The sequence below is a fragment of the Mobula hypostoma genome, chromosome 12, assembly GCF_963921235.1.
Source record: "Mobula hypostoma chromosome 12, sMobHyp1.1, whole genome shotgun sequence".
Taxonomy (NCBI): Eukaryota; Metazoa; Chordata; class Chondrichthyes; order Myliobatiformes; family Myliobatidae; genus Mobula; species Mobula hypostoma.
In genome coordinates, this window is record NC_086108.1 from 68397175 (window position 1) to 68420689 (window position 23515).

Consider the following 23515-nt stretch of genomic DNA (forward strand, 5'->3'; position numbering starts at 1 on the left):
AATTTGTCAAATTTAGTTCAGTGTACCAAAAAATTAAATGATTTTATATGCTTTACTTCCAAATAGGAACGTCCTGATTATCCTGCAGCAAATGTTTGCTTGCTGCTTCTGTGTTAGCAGTCCAGGCAGATTTTATTTTGTTTAATTAGAGATACAGCACAGAACAGACCATTTCAGCCCTTGAGCTATACCACCCAGCAACACTCCGATTTAACCTTGGCCTAATCGTGGGGCAATTTACAATGACCAATTATCCTACCAGATGGTATATCTTTGGCCTGTGGGAAGAAACCAGAGCACCTGGAGGAAACCCATGTGCACAGAACAAAGAACATACAAACTTGCTTTCACAGGACACTGGAATTGAACTCCAAACTCCGACGCCCCAAGCTGTAATAGTGTCGCACTAGCCACTAAGCTACCATAGCGCTCCACAGTACTATTGTAAAGATCATTGCTGCAGAGTTATCCATCATCTTTCTGAGTAAACGTATAAGTTATTGAGCCAATGAAGTTGCATTATATGTACTACCTTTTGTCTAAACAAATGCATCAACTGCTGTGGCCTTCTAATACATTTGACAGATATTTAACATCATATACTATTGCTAAAATATTACATGTTTTAAGTCTAAATATTTTGAAGAGAAGTTTCATAAACAATATGTCTTATTATTTGATTTTAACTTTGGGAAAGAACCACAATTCAACTAATTTCTGTAAGAATCTTAGATTCTTCATTCCATGATGTAGCATTTGGCATTATTATCTGAAATGGAAATTTTCAAATCATCAGGCAGCATCTGTAGAGCAAGAAACAGAGTTAGGGTTTCATCAAATTAGGAAAAGACAGTAAGCAAGCAAGTCTTAAGTTTTGAGAATTTGGATGGTTGGAGAGAACAGGGATCTACTACAATAGTGTGAAGACTATTGCTGTTAACAGAGTGTGTGATGAAGTTTTGCATTGATCTGCTTGGAAGAAAGTAAGTAGAATGAGCTAAATGAGGACAATGGAGGGAAAGGGAAAATTGAAACTTGGAGAATCTGAACATAGCAGTTGCTTGGAATCTGAAATGATCATCTGTGGTGAGAGTAAAGCTGAGTTAATTTTGTAGGTTAATTTTGGCACATAATGGAAGCTAAATTTACTTTGAACTTTGAATACTGATTATCTGAGATTAAAGATTCCCAACGGTTGTATCATAACTAAATGGAACATGAGATGTTCAAAGTAAATTTATTATCAAAGTACATATATGTATGTTACTATATGCAACCCTGAGATTCCTTTTCTTGCAAGTATATTCAGTAAATCCAAGAGCTATAATAGAATCAATGAAGGACCACACCCAACAATATGGACAAGCAACCAATGTGCAAAAGCCAACAAACTGCAAATAGTAAAGAAAAATAATATAAATAAGATAATAGTAAGGTTGAATGAAGTTATTCCATCGGTTCAAGAACCAGATAGATGAGGAATAATAACTGTTCCTGAACCTGGTGGTGTGAGTCCTGAGGTTTCTGCACCTTCTTCCTGATGGCTGCAGCAAGAAGAGAACATGACTTGGGTGATCGGGTCCCTGATTTCCATGTTGCTTTGCTGTGACAGCTCTCTATGTAGATATGCTTAATGGTGGCTTAACCCACAATGGACTAGGCTGTATCCACTACTTTTTGTAGGACTTTCCATTCAAGGGCAGTGGTGTGTTCATACCAGGCCATGATGCAACCAGTCAATATACTCTGCACCACACATCTATAGAAATTTGTCAGAGTTTCAGGTGTCTGCCAAATCTTCGCAAACATCTAAGGAAGTAGAGGCACTGCAGTGCTTTCTTCGTAATTGCACTTGCACGCTGGACCCAGGACAAGTCCTCTGAAATGATAACATAAAGGAATTTAAAGTTGCTGATCCTCTCCACCTCTGATCCCCTGGTGAGGACTGGCTTATGGACCTCTGGTTTCTTCCTCCTGAAATCAATAATTAGCTCCTCGGTCTTGTTGACCTTGAGTGAGAGGTTGTTGTTGTGGCACCACTTAGCCAAATTTTCATTTTCCCTATGGTATGCTGGTCCATCACCATCTTTGATTTGGCCAACAAACTTGAACTATTCAGCAAATTTGAATGTGGCATTGGAGCTGTGCTTAGCCTCCCAGTCATAAGTATAAAATGAGTGGAACAGAGATCTAAGCACACAGTCTGAGTTGATGGAGATTGTGGAGAAGATGTTGCCAATGCAAACTGACTGCAGTCTGCAAGTGAGGAAATTAAGGATCCAATTGCACAGGGTGGTAGCAGGGGAACCATGCATCCTTCCAAGAATTCTGGTATAAGATAGCACTGGTGAAGCACAGCGACAACTTGCTGGCAGCAAACACAACCATTAACTACTTTATTTATCACATTTTTTCTGGTAAGCGATCACTGCAATCACTAGTCTATAACTTCCCTTTCAGAAATGAGCTTATGAATCACCTGTAAAACTTGGCATTTTTGTGGTGTGAAATGAAGTCTTGAAGGTGCAGGGCAGTTGTGTTGTGGCATGTTTAGGCTGAATCAAGGAGGTGGGCCCCAGGCCTGAGAAAAGGGAACAAGTGAATATTTGGCTGCTGAGACGGACTTGGAGGTGAATCGAAACATCAAATCTGAAGTGAGGCAAAGTCAAGGCAGTGGGACCTGTGTTGAGCCTGAGAGTGAGAAACAAGCCAATATTTGACCGATTAAAGCACCGGGCCAGATTAGAAAGTTTGGGTATGGGCCAAATTGAAGCAGTAGGGCCTGGGCCTGAGCCTGAGAGGAACACTATGCTATTTTGCCGGTTTAAGCACCAGGCAAATTGAAAAGGTCACCTTATCAGAGCCAGTGCTCACGATAGTTAGCCATCTCTGCACTCCATTGACACTGTGGTCTGCAACTAACAGTGTTCTGGATTGGGTGCAACTGACTTCGTGTTCATGAACTCATTTGTGGGAACTTTAGTTCTGAATATTACTTGCTTCTATTGTTTGAATGATTTGTTTTTTTTTTCTGTTGACTGGCTGTTTGACGGTTTCTTTTAATGGGTTCTGTTGGATTTCTTTGTTTTGTGGCTGCCTGTAAACAGATGAATCTCAAGGTTGTTATAGTATATGTACTTTGAAATAGCATGTGTGAGACCTTGCTGGAATTGCAGACTTCCTTATGGTCTGGGGAGCAATCCACTGCATGCAATCCACTTGAGGGTACTATATCACACAAGCATTGACATTTCTTTAAGGGATGCAACTGATCTGTGACGAGTCTGAAAATCCTGGTAAATTCAAGGTATGAAGGAGGCAGTTATAAGATTTTTACCCTGTTTTGTGCCTGCATTTTTTGCTCTATCACACCAAACAAGCTGGTGGCAGCTTTATGATGAGGCTAAACTCTAAGGAACTGATTACCATCACTGCTGCATTATTCCCATACCAGAAATGAGTAATCATGAAAGAGGTGTGCCGTAACATAGAATATTGTTCCATCACATAGTTGCACAAAACTTATCGTGATCTTTTTGTCAGATTCAAGTTTATAATCATTGACATTTGTCATGAAATTTGTTCTTTTGCAACAACTGTACAGAGCAATATATAAAAATTGCTATAAATAACAAAAAGAATATATTTTTTAAAAATAAATAATGCAAAAAGAGGGCAAAATAGCGAGGTAGTTTTCATGGGTTCATTAACTATTTTGAAATGTGATAGTGGAGGGGAAGAAGCTGTTCCTTAAACATTGAGTGTGCATCTTCAGGCTCCTGTGTGTCCTCAATGATGGTAGTAATGAGAAGAGGGCGTGTCCTGGATGGTGAAGATCCTTCATGATGGATACCGCCACCTTGAATCATCACCTTTTGAAAATGTCCTCAGTGATTCTAAATGCACTATTAGAATCAGTTTTTTGAATTTTGGCTTCATAATGTAGCACTTTTGATGTAAAGCAATGAATTTCCAAAAGCACTATTATCATTATAGCATGCATATAGTGCATGGATCAAAGGTGAGCCTCCTGCCATTGTGTTCTGAAGCAATGCTTGAACTCCTTAACATTAAACGGGATTCTGTCTAATGAAGTCCTGAGGATCGTGTTACAGTTTGTCATCTAATTTAAGCTGAGTTACTGCTGGTTGCTGGGCAATAAGAGGAGCAGTAACAAGAGAGGATAAATTGAAGATGGAAGGTGAAGGAGACAACTGAATTCTGGCCAGACAGTCAAGATCTAATGGAGATTCTCCCTAAATCAATATTTGTTTTAACCTTTCACTGCAGCTCCTCATTTTAATCTAAAACACAGAAAACCATCCATTTATATTTCCATCCATTGTAACATATCCATCAGATCTTGCAACATCACTGATCACATTGTGCTTTTTCCTTTTGCTGAATGAATTTAAGTTGATCACCTTACAAACAACCTCATGCAGCCCTAAGACCGGAAGACAGCTTTCAACTATGAGTAGTTCGTTCATTATATGCCCTGTCATTTTGACGTGCGATCATGGTCTTTCCATGACCGTGATTGTTCTTGGCAAATTTTTCTACAGATGTGTTTGCCTTCTTTGGTAAATTTGGTAATGAAACCAAATTTCCCTTGGGATTAATAAAGTATATCTATCTATCTTCTGGGTGGTGTCTTTACAAGATGGGTGACCCCAACCATTATCAATATTCTTCACAGATTGCCTGGCGTCACTGATTGCATAACGAGTACTTACGATATGCACCTGCTGCACATATGACTATCCATCATTTGCACCCATGGTTTCATGTGATCTTGATCGTGGGTGGTTGGGGGGTGTCTAAGCAAGTGCTAAGCCTTGCCCTAGGATGACGTGCAGGCTAATGGAGGAAAGGAGAGCCTTATACCTCCTTTGGTAGAGACGTATTTCCAACCCACCACCCAAAGCATGAGTAGTAGCCTAAACTTCCATTGCAACATTCCAATGTTCAGTAGCTTTACCTTGTACTACAGTAGAAATTGAGACACTGACAATCAAGTGCAATTGTTGATTGGATTGGCCTATGTTGAAGTGGAACTGGCTGGACAGGATAGTGTTAGTTCTATGCAAAGACATCTGCAAAATTGAACCTGGACATCCCTCTGCTCCCTGTAGTTGCTCTCAGGCTTTCAGAGTGCCTTGCTTTTCATTGTGCATACATAATCTTACTGCTAAGACACCTCCATTGTCGTCTTTGTCATAGCTTGTTGCTGCAAAACTGCTACTAATCTTTAGAAAATTGAATACCATTATTTAAAATCATAGCTGCATAAATTAGATTAACAAGTTGCCAAAAGAGAAATGAACGAAGGCAGGTTTATGGTAAAAATGCTTTGAGAACAAAGTTGGGAAGGTTGGTTGAGAACGGTGGAAATGGTTCTTTGACCATATACAAGTCAGGAGAAGAAATTGTGATTGTTAGATAAAGGGGAAGTGGATTGTGGCCAGAAGGATTCAGCATAAACCTCTGACCATCTTCAATGACCATGGCATCACCTGGCTTTGTTAGTTATGCTAGCATTCTTTCCTCTAGAGTGGTGAGTTCCTGAGATGCAATATAATCCCTCCCATTTGTTGTAGTTGCAGTGATTGTGAACTGCAGGAGAAAAGGAGTCAGCAAATACCTCAACTGAGATCTGTCTGCTACGGATGAATGTTCATAGTCTTTTTTAGAAATGGTGTGAGCATGAATATGAAAGCAAGATAAAAGGAGGTGGAGTAAGTCCCCTCAAGCCTGCACTGCCATCGGTCTGATCATGGCCAATTGATGCTGGCATCTTTAACTGTTCTGTCCCAGTTCCCCATAATGCTCAATTCCTCAATCTTTCAAATGTCATCCTTAATACTTCTCTATGATCTGACCTCCTGCAACCCTAAGAGCAGAGAATTTCAGAGATTGCTTACATTATGAGAGAAGAAATTTATTCATACCTCAGTTTTAAATGATGGTCTCCATATTTTGTAAGTCAGGTGCTCTTTGTTCATGACTTTTCACTTGTGAAAACATCTCAACATCTGCTTTTGTCAAGTACCCTTAGGATCTTATATGTTAGTAAACTCCACGAAATACAGGCCCAAACTTTTGAAGCTCTTTTGATAGAACAACCCAGGAATAGTGATTTTCGCAATCAGGTTTATCATCACTGATATACGTTGTGAAATGTGTTGTTTTGCAGCAGAGTACAATGCAGGACTTGCTATAAGTTACAAATTGCTCGTGCAAAAGAGGAATAATGAGGTAAACAACAGGAATTCTGCAGATGCTGGAAATTCAAGCAAGACACATCAAAGTTGCTGGTGAACGCAGCAGGCTAAGCAGCATCTGTAGGAAGAGGTGCAGTCGACGTTTCAGGCCGAGACCCTTCGTCAGTCCAGATGCTGCTTGGCCTGCTGCGTTCACCAGTATAATGAGGTAAAGTTCATTGACCATTCAGAATTCTGATGGCACAGCATAAAAAGCTGTTCATAAAATGTTGAGTGAGGGTCTTCATGTTCCTGTACCACCTCCTCAATGGTAGTAATAAGAATATGGCATGTACTGGATGGTGAAAATCCTCAATGACAGATCCCGTTTTCTTGAGGCATGACTTTTTAAAGATGTCTCTGTGGTGAGGAGGCTAGTGTCCATGATGGAGCTGGCTGCCTTCTTGAAGCACCATCTCTTGAAGACATCTTCGACAGAGGAGAAGATTGTGCTCATGATGGAGTCTCTGCAGCCTCTTTCCATCCTGTACATCGTAATCTCCTTACCAGGCAGTGAAGGAGCCAATCAAAATGCTCTTTACTGTACTTCTCTTCTGTACCAAATCTCTTCAAACCCCTAACAAAGTAAAGCCGCCAGTGTGCCTTCCTTGTGGTTGCAGCAATGTATTAGGCCCAGAATGGATCCTCTGAGATTTTGGCACACAGAAGCTTGACGCTGCTCCCCCTTTCCACTTTTAACCCCTCATTGAGTACTGGTTATATGCTTTCCCGATTTCTTCCTCTTGCTGAGGTCCTCAGTCATGTCCTTTGTCTTGCTGATATTGAGTGCGAAGTTGTTACTGAGCTACCACTCAACCAGCCAATTTATCTCACTCCTTTATACCTCCTTGTCGCCATCTGAGATTCTGGCAACAACAGTGGTGGCACTGCCAAATTTATAGGTTGCATTTGAGTTGTGCCTACCCACAATGTCATGAGTGTAGGGAGCTTAGAGCAGTGGGCTGAGCATATCCTTGAGGTGTGGCAATGTTGATTGTCAATGAGGAGATGTTATTTGTAATCCACACTGACTCTGATCTCCCCGGGATCCAGTTTCAGAGGGAGGTACCAGGGCCCAGGTTTTGAAGCTTGTTGATTAGCAATGTGGAGATGATGGTGTTGAACACTGAGTTGTAATTGATCAACAGCAGCCTACAGATGTTTTGCTGATGTCAAAGCCAAGTGAAGAACCAGTGAGGTTGCAGTTGCAGTAGGTCCAAGTCCTTGGTCAGGCACATGTTAGTTGCAGCCATGACTAACCTCTCAAATCATCTTATCACAGTGAATGTGAGTGCTATCTTTGAACTGCCTCCAATATTTTCCTTGTTACGTTATGGTTCCAAAACTATGCACAGTATTCCAGGTGTGGCCTTACAAATGCCCTGTGCAACTGTGTCAAAATCAACCAATTTTTAAATACTAACTCCCTTGTAAAAATGGCCAATATGCCATATGTCTTCTCTACTGCTTGTTAGAGCTGCCTAATAACATTTTATGATTCATACATTGAACACCTAAATCCCTTTGAACTTTATTCATTTGCAATTTCTTTCCATTATACTAACATTATGTGTTTTGATTCTTCATACCAAAATGTTTTAACCTCACACTTTCCTTACATTAATTCCAATTGTCAAGTTTTTTGCCTGCTCACTGAACCTATTTATATTCCATTGCAAAATCATAATGTCCTCAGAATAATATGCCCTTCCACCTTTTTTTCAAATTATTGGCAAAGTTGTAAACCTTAAATTTTTTTCCCTTTTCTAGACCATTTATATGAATAGTAAACAATTGAGAGCCATGAACCCCGGGTTTACACCACAGGTTAGATCTGTTCAGCAATCAAAAGGCATATTACTATCTTAATAGAAGGAAACTGCAAAGAAATAAGATCAAAGGAATCTAGGTGTTATAGTGCATGAATTTATTCCAAGTCTTTATTTTTTATGGGACAGGTAATTTTCAGTCCACACTTCCTTCGATACTTTGCACTCTAATTTTATTTATTAGTTATATACATTTGAAAAGCTTGCGAAATTCACAAGCTCCCCTCTGTCAACTTCCCTTGTCACATCATCAAAGAATTGAGCAAATTTGTCAAAAGTCATTTACCTTGTATAAAACCACAGATAGATAGGTACTTTATTGATCTCAAAGGAAATTACAGTCTCACAGTAGCATTACAAGTGCACAGATATATAAATATTAGAAGAGAACTAAGAAAGAATAAAAACAACATTAAAAATAAGATGTACAAGATTTACAAGTCAAAGATTACAAGATTTACAAGTTCACACTGATGAGATGGTAGTGGAGGAATTCCTGTAATATTATACAGTAATGGGTGCACATTCACACCGTCCAGATAAGGAGTGATGGTGGTGTTGCACAGGGGGTCCACAATAGCAGAGCGTGACAAACAGAGGTTAATAACAGTCTAACAGGAGAGGGTCATCACTTCCCCGGCTATAGGTTGACTCATAGAGCCTAATGACCGAGGGTAAGAATGACCTCATATAGGGCTCTTTGGAGCAGCACAGTTGGTTTAGTCTATAACTGAAAGTGCTCCTCTGTTCAGCCAAGGTGGCATGCAGAGGGTGAGAAATATTTTCCAGGTTGCCAGGATTTTCCAGAGGGTCCTTTGTTCTACCACAATCTCCAGTATGTCCAGTTTGACTCTTATAACAGAGCCAGCCTTTCTAATCAGTTTATTGAGCCTGTTGGCATCACCCATGTTGATGCCATTACCCCAGCACGCCACTATATAGAGCATTGTACTGGCGACAACAGACTGGTAGAACATGTAAAGGAGAGGCCTGCGTACAAAGGGCCTCAGTCTCCTCAGGAAGTAGAGTGACTCGGCTCCTTCTTGTACACAGCCTCTGTGTTGGTACTGCACTCAAGTCTGTCGTCCAGGTTCACCCCCAGGTGCTTTGCAGGTCTTCACCACATCCACGTCCTCACCATCAATAGTAACAAGGAGCAGTGCAGGCTTGGTCTTCCTAAAGTCCATCATCATCTCCTTTGTCTTACTGATGTTGAGCTGCAGATGATTCAGCTTGTACCATTCGACAAAGTCCTCCACCAGGGCCCTGTGTTCATTCTCCTGTCCTCCCTTTCTTCACCCAGCTATTGCTGAGTCATCAGAGAATTTCTGCATATGACATGACTCCATGTTGTATCTAAAGTCTGAAGTATACAGGGCAAACAGGAAGAGAGCCAATACGGTGCCCAGTGGGGCACCAGTGTTACTTATAGCCATGGCAGACACACAGCTCTGAAGCTACACAAACTGTGGTATGCTAGTCAGATAATCCATTATCCAGGATACACTGGAAGTGCCAGCCTGTATTGACTGGAATATTTCCCCCAGCAAAGAGGGTTGTATGGTATCAAAGGCACTAGAAAAATTTTAAAAAAGCATAATGCTCTGAGTGCTTCCCTGCCTATACAAATGTGAGTAGGCTCTGGTCAGCAGGTAGATGATACCATCTTTGACTACAGTGTGCTCCTGGTAGGCAAACTGCAGAGGTCAGAGACGAGCCAGGATCAGCCTCTCTAGGGTCTTCATGACGTGTGGACAAAAGTCATTCAAGACTTTTGGTCGGCCGTTCTTGGGTACTGCGACCACATGTGATATTTCCCACACAGGACCCTTTCCAGGCTTGAGACTCAGATTGAAAGTGTGCGGGAGAACTCCACACAACTGCTCAGCACACTGCTTCTAGCTCCTTGCAGTTCAGACTATCCAGTCCCAATGCTTCGCCATGTCTGAGTTTCCCCAGAGCCCTTCTCACCTGCTCAGTTATGAAGATGAGTCCACAAAGACTTGGGAGTTGGTGGCAGGTGGGATCTAGGGGAGGTGAAGAGCAGTTCATATATAGAGGTGTGGATGGTAGGTGCAGGGGAAGGAAAGGGTGTAGACAGTGGTAGCCTATGTTGTTTGTCCACGAGTTGAACTGCACGAGGGAGGAGAGGAGATGTTGTTGCTGAGGGACCATTGGGTGTCTCAGCAGCTGCGGTGTGTAAACAGGAGGGAAGTTTTCAAACTTTGAAAAATTGGTTTAACTGATTAGCCCATTCACGGCTTCATTCCAAGGCTCTGCAGCCAGGCAATTGAAGCCAGTGATGTTCCTCATGCCTCTCCACACCTCCCGTGTGCTACCCTGCTCAAGCTGGTTCTCTATCTCTCTCCTGTATTCCTCCTTGCTGTCAAGGTTTGATGATACCCAGCTTTACTACATGACAAGTTATTTTCTCTTTGATTATGAACTAAAATCTTGTGAACAATCAGTATTATATTAACTGCCCTGTAGTTCACCCCATCTATCTTCATTTTTGAACAAGGAGTCATTTTGGCTATTTTCCACGTTGGTTGGTTAATGTATGAGAGCAATAGGGAACATATAAAGGACAATGAATTATTTTAGTGTTGGATGAATGATGGGAATTTACTGCATTGAGGAGTGGATGACAGTAATTTTGCATTTGGAGAAACAGAGATGAAGAGCATTACTAAATATGACCATTCATTACTTAGATATACCTGTAAGTGTGCACCAGCTCCAGAGTTAGACTCTGTCATTGACTTGCGTTGCAAAGTCCTCTCATTGACACTTAACAATAAGCCTAAAGGTCTCTTCATAAACGCACCAGTTCTCAAAACCCTACAAAAATGACAGCTTTCTTCCTTTCCACCTTGTTGACCTTTGCCTGAAGTATTAACTTGGAAAAACCAGGCTTGCAGTGTTGCCATGTACCTGGCTGCCTGACGTCTGGAGTCACAAACCACCTTGTTCAAAACAAAAACACAGCCTTAGAGGGATGGTTATTGCTGGTTAGTTCCATTTTTTTGTTGGCTAATCCTAAATTGAGGAATGGTTATCAAAGCTAAAACCAGCAACAACCGATCATGCCAGATTACTGTGCTCTCTGTAGATTACTTAAGGCCCATTCATTTTAAGGGCAGTCATTCCACATGTGAGTGAAAAGGAAAGCACAGATAGCAATACAGACTTAATTACTAAGGTAGTTGTAAATGTTATTTGTTTTACTGTATAGCTTCTAATTAGTTTAATATGTTCAATTTTGTTTTACATTTTCTTTTAATAGTCTTTCAATCAATTTTGATAGTTTTTAATCTGAAACATTTATAAACAGTGACTGTCACGTTATTTAATGCAAGCTGTCAAAACAATCAGGGTGGCCCTGTGGAGGGCTTGGAGATTTTGAGGTCACTGCCTGCCTGAGGCCTCCATCGGTCAGAGTTGATCATGGATGTTGTGCCCTGGCTGTATAGATATGCAAGCCTGGGCAGTACAATATGGAGAGCAAGCTGTTGCCATGTAGTAAGCTCCCCCTTTCCACATACTTGATGAACCCAAAGGAACGGCAGAGTCCGATACAGTTTGGTACAAGCAACGTTACAGGAGTTGCCAGTCAACATTGAACTGAATGTAGGACTAACTTAGGGACTGGAGCTCCAGATTGTTCCCTCGGGGTTTACTCCTGAAACGTTCCCCGTTAGTGGGTGTAGCCACAAGGTAGCAGAAGTTTGAGATCATAGTTTTCCTTCTAGATGAGCTGCTAACCACTGCTGATGAGCCCCATCTGCCCAAAGTGACTGGTTGTAAGGTGCCAGTAACCTGCCTTTGCACCTTGTCCTGTCAGTAGGAATGGTTCTGCTGGGCTTAACAGCTAAGCCACATGTGAAGGCCAGGTGCTGGAGTTGGTTATTTGAGATGCACACCACTGGGAGCACTTAATGGGTAGTGGGAGCTTGTTCCATTACCAGCCCGGCTATAACAACCTTAAGGTTACAGCCAACCATCCACGACAAAAAACTAGTGTGACCTGAGGAATGAGTGAGGGTGTTAGGATGGATCAAAAGCAGCCCAGTCAAATACATATGAAATCATGTTCAAAATGAACACATCTTCAGTCAGGGGCACCGCCTTGCAATCCCTCGATTTAATCTGAGCCTAATCACGGGACAATTTACAATGACCAATTAATCTACCAACGAGTATGTCGTTGGACTGTGGGAGGAAACTGGAGCACCCAGAGGAAACCCACGCGGTCACGGGGAAAACATTCAAACTCCTTACAGGCAGCATCAGGAATTGAACCCAGGTCACCATGCCGCCCCACTACAATGTGCTAAAGGTAGTGGATTCGGCCCAGTACATCACGGATAAAGCCCTCTCAGCCCTTGAGCACATCTACATGAAATACTATCTTAGGAAAGCAGCATTCATCATCGGAGATCCCCACTACCCACGTCATGCTTTCTTCTCACTGCTGCCATCCAATTGAAGATACAAGAGCCTCAAGACTCTCATTACCAGGTTCAAGAATAGTTACTACCCTTTAACCATCAGGCACTTGAATAAAAAAGGATAACTACCCTCACCTTCACTTGCCCATCATTGAAGTGTTCCCACAACCAATGATCTGACTTTGAGGACTCTTTATCTCATGTTCTCAGTATTTATTGCTATTTATTTAGGTTCAATGGGTACAATTAATGTCAGAGAAATAGAAACAATATACATCCTGAAATTCTTTTTCTTCGCAAGCATCCACAAAAACCGAGGAGCGCCCCAAAGAATGAATGGCAATTAAGGTTAGAACCCCAAAGCCCCCTCTCAGCTCCCCCTCCCAGCACAAGCAGCAGCAAGGCAGTGACCCCCCCCACCCCCACCAGCAAAAAAGCATCAGCACTCTCCACCAAATACTCAAGCCTGCAGCAAAGCATCAGTAAAGACATAGACTTGCAGTACCCCAAGACTACTAGTTCACCCGGTAATTCGATATACCACAGGCTCTCTCTTTCCCTAATAAGGGAAAAAGGGGTGTCCCCGTTTCACAGCAAGAGGGGAGACATAAACAACTGGCTGATTTATGATGTTAAAAGTCTGTTGCGTCGCTTTTTCCGAGCTCTGGACCCAGAGAATCAGCCCCAGAAAGGCTCAGATCTCTGGGCACACAACCCACAGCAACTAACCCGCTGCTCCCGACGTTCCGTATTTTCCCGTGACATTTCAGTCAGGGGCACCAGCCTAGAATCTGCACATCTCCAGAGCCAGGAGAATCTGGCACCCTGAAGGCACACTAATCTTCCAGGCCACGTCCTTGGGATATCAAAGAATGGCCGGTTGTGAAGCCCTGAGAGTGGGTCCCATTCCTGCTAAGAACAGAAGTCAGAGTGTAACTCCAGGCCAGGGTCTTCAAAAGATTAGATTAGGTTATGAGGACACTCAGTCCTCATTTATTGTCATTTAGAAATGCCTGCATTAAAAAATGATACAATGTTCCTCCAGAAAGATATCACAGAAACACAGGACAAACCAAGACTAAGACTGACAAAACCACATAATTATAACATATAGTTACAACAATGCAAAGCAATACCGTAATTTGATAAAGAGCAGACCATGGGCACGGTAAAAAATAAGTCTCAAGTCCCGATAGCCCCATCATTTCACGCAGACGGTAGAAGGGAGAAACTCCCTCTGCCATGAACTTCCAAGCGCCGCAAACTTGCTAATGCATTGGAAGCACTAGACCACAGCCGACTCTGAGTCTGTCCGAAAACTTCGAGCTTCCGACCAGCCCTCTGACACCGAGCACCATCTTCTGTCAAGCACTTCGACCCCGCCCCAGCCGCCAAGCAACAAAGCCGAGGACTCGGGGCCTTCCCCTCCAGAGATTCTTTATCACACAGTAGCAGCGGCAGCGGATCAGGCATTTCGGAAGTTTCACCAGATATTCCTCTGTGCTCTCACGTCTGTCTCCATCAAATCAGGATTGTGCACGGCACCCTACTTGACAGATGATGGTGACAACAATATGAGTGAGGTTGATGTTCTGGAGTATGTTGATATTAAGGGAGAGGAGGTGTTGGAGTTGTTAAAATACATTAGGACGGATAAGTCCCCAGGGCCTGACGGAATATTCCCCAGGCTGCTCCACGAGGCAAGAGAAGAGATTGCTGAGCCTCTGGCTAGGATCTTTATGTCCTCATTGTCCACGGGAATGGTACCGGAGGATTGGAGGGAGGCGAATGCTGCCCCCTTGTTCAAAAAAGGAAGTAGGGATAGTCCGGGTAATTATAGACCAGTGAGTCTTACGTCTGTGGTGGGAAAGCTGTTGGAAAAGATTCTTAGAGATAGGATCTCTGGGCACTTAAAGAATCATGATCTGATCAGGGACAGTCAGCATGGCTTTGTGAAGGGCAGATCGTGTCTAACAAGCCTGATAGAGTTCTTTGAAGAGGTGACCAGGCATATAGATGAGGGTAGTGCAGTGGATGTGATCTACATGGATATTAGTAAGGCATTTGACAAGGTTCCACATGGTAGGCTTATTCAGAAAGTCAGAAGGCATGGGATCCAGGGAAGTTTGGCCAGGTGGATTCAGAATTGGCTTGCCTGCAGAAGGCAGAGGGTCGTGGTGGAGGGAGTACATTCAGATTGGAGGATTGTGACTAGTGGTGACCCACAAGGATCTGTTCTGAGACCTCTACTTTTCGTGATTTTTATTAATGACCTGGATGTGGGGGTAGAAGGGTGGGTTGGCAAGTTTGCAGATGACACAAAGGTTGGTGGTGTTGTAGATAGTGTAGAGGATTGTCGAAGATTGCAGAGAGACATTGATAGGATGCAGAAGTGGGCTGAGAAATGGCAGATGGAGTTCAACCCGGAGAAGTGTGAGGTGGTACACTTTGGAAGGACAAACCCCAAGGCAGAGTACAAAGTAAATGGCAGGATACTTGATAGTGTGGAGGAGCAGAGGGATCTGGCGGTACATGTCCACAGATCCCTGAACGTTGCCTCACAGGTGGATAGGGTAGTTAAGAAAGCTTATGGGGTGTTAGCTTTCATAAGTCGAGGGATAGAGTTTAAGAGTCGCGATGTAATGATGCAGCTCTATAGAAGTCTGGTTAGGCCACACTTGGAGTACTGTGTCCAGTTCTGGTTGCCTCACTATAGGAAGGATGTGAAAGCATTGAAAAGGGTACAGAGGAGATTTACCAGGATGCTGCCTGGTTTAGAGAGTATGCATTATGATCAGAGATTAAGGGAGCTAGGGCTTTACTCTTTGGAGAGAAGGAGGATGAGAGGAGACATGATAGAGGTGTACAAGATAATAAGAGGAATAGATAGAGTGGATAGCCAGCACCTCTTCACCAGGGCACCACTGCTCAATACAAGAGGACATGGCTTTAAGATAAGGGGTGGGAAGTTCAAGGGGGGTATTAGAGGAAGGTTTTTTTACTCAGAGAGTGGCTGGTGCATGGAATGCACTGCCTGAGTCAGTGGTGGAGGCAGATACACTAGTGAAGTTTAAGAGACTACTAGACAGGTATATGGAGGAATTTAAGGTGGGGGGTTATATGGGAGGTAGGGTTTGAGGGTCGGCACAACATTGTGGGCCCAAGGGTCTGTACTGTGCTGTACTGTTCTATGTTCTATGTTATGATAACAGATATCACCACCGGAGTGGCCGCTGTGAGCTGCATCGCGCCGCCATCTTCTCATCCTGCAAAAGAAATGTCAAAGATAGAAATAGAGCTGTTTCGGAAGATGCGAGCAAAGGAGTCGCCGTTTAGAGCCATCGTAACTTTGCTCCGCCCCCTTCCTCCTTTATATTTGCATTTACACAGTTGATTGCCTTCTGCACTCTGGTTGATCTTTCATTGATCCTGTCATAGTAACTATTCTAGATTTGCTGAGTTTTCCCACAAGAAAATCTCAGGGTTGTACATGATGACATGTACGTACATTGATAATAAAATTTACTTTGTACAATGTAAATCTGCTGAGGAAGAAATAATCACATGCCATAATACCAGAAAGTTTTTGTTTACATTTATTTATTTTTGAAGAACTGGGTACTGCTGACAAGACCACTCTTTATTGTCCTTCCCTAATTGCTGTCATAAGCATCCTGTAAGTCATCATAATAAATGCCAATCAATAATATCAGTGATACTGATATTTGCAAAAATGGAAATGGAGTAGTTAAATTCAATTAGATAGTACTTAGTTCATGCTTGAATGGTAATCATCATATAGAATTTCAGCGATATGGACAGATGATGAAAGACATCCAGAGTCCAGGCCTCCACTCTGCACTCAAAGGCCAACAATGTGGACATGGGATGAAAGACATCCGGAGTCCAGGCCTCTGCTCCACACTTTAAGGCCACTACGTGGACAGGTGACAAAGGACATCTGTGGATGTCAGACTGTTCCAGGTCAGTGAATCGCAGGATTAGATGTCACTGGGAGCAGAAGACATCAGAGACAATGTGTCGATGTACCCAGAGTTCGGATTTGGAATTCAGGGTCTTGTCATCATCTACTCCAGGGGTCGATACTGAAGATCAAGGCTTAAAGGTCGATTGAAAGTTGAAGCCTGATATCTGAAAACTGGAGGCCTGCCCTGGAGTTGAAGCACTGTACATGTGTACGGGTGGGAGAGAGGAAAGGGACTTGTTCTTGTTGTTGTTTTGTTGCCTGTAATGAGCATTGTGTTGTATTCTTTGTTGTTCTGCCAGCATCATGGGAATGCTTTGTTTGTGCCAGAATGTGTGGTGACACTTGTAGGCTGCCCCCAGCATATCTTCGGCATAAACAGTGCATTTCACTGTATGTTTCAATGCACATTTGATAAATCTGAATCATAATTTGAAACTGAATTATTTGAAAAGGACAAGTGTCATCAGGAGTGAGTTTTATTTGAGCTGATAAAAAGAGTAAGCAGAGCAGCCATTATGCAAGTGGACCAGTGTTAGAGAACAGGCAGAGGCTAAGGGTGCTGAGTTATTTGTTATCATTTGTTTTTGACTGTTGAAACTTGGGTTTGAGAAGTTAGAACCAAAGGTATAACAAGATCAGGAAGAAGAGGCTTAGTAAGTGACCTAGGTAAGAGTGAAACTCAGAGATTACAGAGATAACAAGTAAGCTTTTCTTTTATTGTCTGTAATAAGCTTAATAACAAGTAAGCTTTTCTTTTATTGTCTGTAAACCCTCAGTCCTTAGTTCAGTGTCGGCAGAATGGTTAAGACATTGGAATTCTCTTCCTGTGTGATGCGGAATTTGAGGGTACCTAACAGTCTCCCTGATGACTACATGGCACAGGAAGTGCACCCAATGTCAGCTTCCTGGCTGGAAAGGTCAAGGAACTGGATTTGGAACTGGAAGTACTCAGGACCGTTTGGGATGCTGAAAATCTCATAGATGAAACTTTTACTGAGGTGGTCACACCCAGAGTGCAGGGTTCAGGTAATAGATAGGTAACACCAGGAGAAGTAAGGGGGGTTGGCAGTCAGTGCAGGGTTCTCCTGTGGCCATTGCCCTCAGTGACAGCGATACCCATTTGGGGGGGGGGGGGGGTGACCTATCAGGGCACAGCAGCAGCAGCCAGGCCAGCGGCATTGTGGCAGGGAAGGTTCAAGTCAGGCAAATCGATAGTGATAGGAGACTCCATAGTTAGGGGAACAGACGAGATCCTTTGGGTACAAAAAAGACAATGTGGAACCTTCCAAGTGCTCGGGTCTAGGATGTCTCGGAGCAGCAGCAGAATATTCTCAGGGGCGGGGGGGGTGGTGGCGGTGGTGTTGAGCAGCCAGAGGTGGTGCACATTACAATAATGACATGGGTAAAATGGGGGAAGAGGTCCTCGCAGAGAGCATAGGGAGTTAGGAAAGAGGCTGAAGAGTAGGACCTACGAAGCAGTCATCTTTAGATACTCCCAGTGTCATGTGCTCGTCAGGGCAGGAAAGTAGTGCACATGAATGAGTGGCTGAGGAACTGGTGCATGAGGCGGAGTTTCGGGTTCTGGATCATTGGAACGTCTTCTGGAGCAAGATGATCTGTATCAGAGGGACGGGTTGCATGTAAACTGGAGGGGAACCAATATCCTGGCCAGGTGGTTCACGAGTGCTACTTGGGAAGGTTTAAACTAGTTTGGCGAGGGGTAAGCGGGGGTGTGATAGGTGTGAACCAGAGCACCAGCTCAGAAAGTGCTGAAGAGGAAGGTAGATATCAGGGCCAGTAAAAACTTGCAGGAACAAAGTAGTTAATGCAATAGGATGGATAATTTGAAATTTGTGTATTTTAATGCTAGGGTAAAGGTGATGAACTCAGAGCCTGGATCAGTACAGGGAACTATGATGTTGTGCCTATTACAAAGACTTGGAGAGGAATGGTGCTTAATGCCCCAGGGTGTCAATGTTTTGGGAAAGATTAAGAGGGAAGTAAAAGAAGGGTGGGGGAGTGGAGCTATAAATCAGCGACAATATCACAGCTGCATTCAGAAGGGGACATAATGGAGAACTCGTCTACTGAGTCTGTGTGGGCAGAACTCAAAAATAGGATGGGTGCAATCACTCTGATAGGATTGACCTGCATACCCTCTCCCCATCCTCCCACCCACACAGATCAAATAAAGGTGTAAAACCAATAGGGTTGTTGTCATGGAGGACCCCAACTTTCTTAGTGCAAGATGGGACAAAGTTTGTTGGGTTAGTTTGTTAAATCAATATATAGCTGAGGGGCAGCTATACTGAATCTAGTATTGGGTAATGAGCCTAGTCAGACAACTGAGTGAGCAGTTAGGGAACAGTGACCACAGCTCCTTAAGTTTTAGGTTAGCTATAGATAGGGATAAGTATGGATCTTGCGGTAGAGTATTAAACTGGAGCAGGGCAAATTACAAGAGCATTTGGCAGTAACCAGAGAGAGTTAATTAGGAACAACTGTTTTTGGGCAAGTATACATCTGACATGTGGAGGGTGTTTAAAGACCGACTGCAAAGAGTACAGGACAGGAAAGAATTCCAGTCACAAGGATGGCAAGGTAAGAGAACCTTGGATTTCAAGGGAGGTGATGAATTTAGTGAAGGAAAAAAGGAAGCTAGAATCAAACAGAGCCCTTGAGGATTATAAAGAAACCAGAAAAGTACTTAAGGGAACTAGGAAAACCAAGGACCGTGAAAAGTCCTTGGCAAGTAGGATTAAAGCAGATCCCAGTTCTCCACATAGGTACATCAGGAGCAAGAGGATAACTAGAGGATGGGATTACTCAAGGATTAAGGGGGAAATTTGCTTGAATATGAAGGAGGTGGGTGAGGTGCTTACTGAGTATGTTACTTCAGTATTTACCAAGAAGGACGTGGATGATAGGGAGATCAGTGCTGAGAATATTGATATGCTTGGGCATTTCACAGTATAGAAAGAGATAGTATTGTGTCTCTTAAAGAACATTAAAGTCTCCAGGGCCCGATGAGATGTACTCTAGATTATTGAGAGATGCAAGAGAAGAGATTGCTGGGGCCTTGGCCAGTATTTTGGTGACACAGGCACGGTCCCAGCAGACTAGCAGGAGCTGATGTTGTTCCATTATTCAAGAAGAGAACCAGAGATAATCCTGGAAATTATAGATAGGTGAGTCATGTCAGTGGTAGGCAGGTTACATGAGTGAATTCTTAGGGACATGATTTTTGAGCATTCAGAAAACCATGGCCTAATTAGGGAGAACCAGCATGTGGCATTGTGTGGGGCAAGTCATGTATTAGTAACTTGATAGAGTTTTTTGACCAGTTTAGAAGGGTGATTGATAAAGGTATGTGTATAGATGTTGTCTACATGGATTTTAGTAAGGTGTTTGACGAGGTCCCTCCTGGGAGATGATAAGACATAGGAGCAGAATTAGGCCATTTGACCCATTGAGCTGTGCTATTCAATCATGGCTGATCTATTTTTTTCCCTCCTCAGCCCCACTCCCCAGCCTTATAGACCATAAGATATAGGAGCAGAAGTAGGCCAATCACATCCCCACTCCCCTGCTTTCACCCCATATCCTTTGATGCCCTGGCTAAAGTAAGAACCTATCTATCTCTGCCTTTAATATACCCAATGACTTGGCCTCCACAGCTGCTTGTGGCAACAAATTCCACAGATTTACCACCCTCTGACTGAAGTAATTTCTCCACATCTTAGTTCGAAAAGGACGTCCTTCAACCCTGAAGTTGTGCCCTCTTGTCCTAGAATCCCCTACCATGGGAAATAACTATGCTATATCTAATCTGTTCAGGCCTTTCATCATTTGGAATGTTTCTATGAGATCCCCCCCTCATTCTCCTGAACTCCAGGAAATACAGCCCAAGAGCTGCCAGACGTCCCTCAGATGTCCCTTTCATTCCTGGAATCATTCTCGTGAACCTTCTCTGAACCCTCTCCAATGTCAGTAACCCTTCTTCCCATAACCTTTGTTTCCGTGGCAAATCAAGGACATATCAATCTCCACCTTAAATACACATAATGACCTGGCTTCCACAGCTGTCTGTGATAACAAATTCCACAAATTCACCACCCTCTGGCTAAAGAAATTTCTCCACATCTCCAAGGCTCATCCAGAAGATTAAAATGCACGAATCCCTGGTAAATTGGCTGCTTGGATTCACAACTGGCTCGTCCAAAGAAGGCAGAGGTAGTGGTCGAAGGGACCTATTCTTTCTGAAAGACTGTCATTAGTGATGTTCCGCAGGGATCTGTACTGGAACTTCTGCTGTTGTGATGTACTGCATATAAATGACATGGATGAACATGCGGGTGAGTGGTTTAGTAAGTTTGCAGATGATGCGAAGACTGCTGGTCTTGTGGATAGCACAGTAAATTGGTCGCCTGATCAGAGGAAGGGTGTCAAGGCTTTGGAGATGGTGCAGAAGAGGTTTACTAGAATGCTGCCTGGATCAGAGGATATGTGCTATAATAAGAGTTGGGACAAACCTGTGTTGTTTTCTCTGGAGCAGTGGAGGCTGAGGGGAGGTCTCATAAAGGTTTATAATATTGTGTGAGGCAATATTGTATAGAGTAGGCAAAAATATCTTTTTTCTAGGGTTGAAGTAGCTCATACCAGAGGGAAGGCATTTAAGGTTCAAGGCAAGATTTTTACTCAGAGAGTGGTGGGTGCCTGGAATGCACTGCCTGGATTTGTGGTTGAGGTAGATGTATGAGGGACTTCTAAGAGACGTTTAGATAGGCACATGAATATGAGGAAAATGGTAGGCATAAGGGATTGGTTTAGTTGGCCATTTGGTTGAGCACAACGTTATGGGCCAAAGGGCCTATTCCTGTACTGTACTGTTCTATGTTCTGTGTACTAATCTTTAGATTGGTCATGGAGAACGATAAAAAAACAATCTAAAGTAGGATGACGAGCAAAAAATGATATATACTCAACAGTTGGAATGCAAATAAAGTGCAGAAAATACTCTGCAAGTCAGACAGCGTCTGCGTAGAGAACAACAGGGTCAATGTGTATTCATTACAATGCTTTGATGAAGAGGCAATGACCTGAAATGTTGACTCTCTATCTCTCCATGGATGCTGCCTACCTTGTGCAATTGCAGCACTTTTTATTTTCGTATGAAGTAAAACACCTTAATTAGGAGAGGGCTAAAAATCGATGAGATGAAGAAGGTTCTAACCAAGGCAAGTTGAAACCAAAGACTGGCAATCATCTGAATAATTGAAATGAGAGCCAGACTGAGTATAATACGCTGAGGCAAATATGCCGCACGAATGAGAATAAGATTATTTTTATTTCAAAGCTAAACTTTATTCAGAATAAAATACAAAAGAAAAACAGCGCAAAACTCTTTGCATTCTTAGTGCCATTTGGTCAATACGTTCAGTAGTGTTAACATGTCTTTTTGAACATGGCATCATTGCTGTGCATGTGTGCCCTAGGGACAATACACGGTTTTATTGTTTAAGGGGCTGCAGTACCAGACTCAGCCCCTGCATGTCCGGCAGCAGAGTGTCCCTAGAATCTGCTCTTTCCCCGGAGAGCTGTGTTAGAATGTGCATTGGTTGGACAAGGCTGCAATGCATCCCTCAGCACGTACTTCTGCAGCCTGTAGTGGGCCAGTTTACAGCATTCCCTGACAGACAACTCCCAATGTCAGAATACAAGGGAATGGCAGTTTACCAAAAGGGGAACTTGGATCTTACAAAGAAAAGAGACAGGACTGATTAGTGACTCGTCTTTGTACACTGATAGAAAAGAAGGCTGGGTAATTAATATAGAGGATGATGTCAAAAACTCAGCAGAAATGAAGGTTGTAGATTTATAGGATTGATGAAAATTTATTATTAAGAGTTATTAGAAGATTAGCGGTGTTTAAAATTAGTAAGTCACTTGGTCAGATTGATTATATCCGAAGCTATTGATAGAGTGGGGGTAGAGATTGCCAGAGGGCAGCCTATCCTCTAAAGATACCAGAGGCTGTCAATAGGAATGGAAAGCGACAAATAGGAATTCTTTATCAAAAATGAGTACTAAATCAATGCTAACAACTACAGATCAGTCATTTTAACTCTGGTGATGATTAGAAACATAGAAAACCTACAGCACAATACAGGTCCTTCGGCCCACAATGCTTGCCAAACACGTACTTACTTTAGAAGTCACCTAGGGTTACCCATAGCCCTCTATTTTTCAGAGCTCCATGTAGCTATCCAGGAGTCTCTTAAAAGACCCTATCGTATCCGCCTCCACCACCATCGTTGACAGCCCATTCCAAGCACTCACCACTCGCTGCATAAAAAAAACTTACCCCTGACATCTCCTCTGTACCTACTTCCAAGCACCTTAAAACTGTGCCCTCTCGTGTTAACCATTTCCGCCCTGGGAAAAAGCTTCTGACTATCCACACGATCAATTCCTCCCATCATCTTATACACCTCTATCAGGTCACCTCTCATCCTCTGCTACTCCAAGGAAAAAAGGCTGAGTTCACTCAACCTATTCTCATAAGGCATGCTCCCCAATCCAGGCAACATCCTTGTAAATCTCCTCTGCACCCTTTCTATAGTTTCCACATCCTTCCTGTAGTGAGGTGACCAGAACTGCGCACAGTATTCCAAGTGGGGACTGACCAGGGTCCTATACAGCTGCAACATTACCTTTCGGCTCTTGAACTCAATCACAGGGTTGATGAAGGCCAATACACTGTATGCCTTCATAACCACACAGTCAACCTGCATAGCAGCTTTGAGTGTCCTGTGGACTCAGGGCCCTAAGGTCCCTCTGATCCTCCACACTGCCAAGAGTCTTACCATGAACACTATATTCTGCCAACATATTTGACCTACCAAAATGAACCTCCTCACACTTATCTGGGTTGAATTCCATCTGCCACTTCTCAGCCCAGTTTTGCATCCTATCGATGTCCCC

At 43.0% G+C, this 23515-nt stretch overlaps 1 protein-coding gene across 8 annotated transcripts in view; it reads left to right on the forward strand.

Moving 5' to 3' along the window:
- elavl4 (ELAV like neuron-specific RNA binding protein 4) overlaps positions 1-23515 on the forward strand; it is a 92477-nt gene that overhangs the window by 11681 nt on the left and 57281 nt on the right. The window lies entirely within an intron of this gene.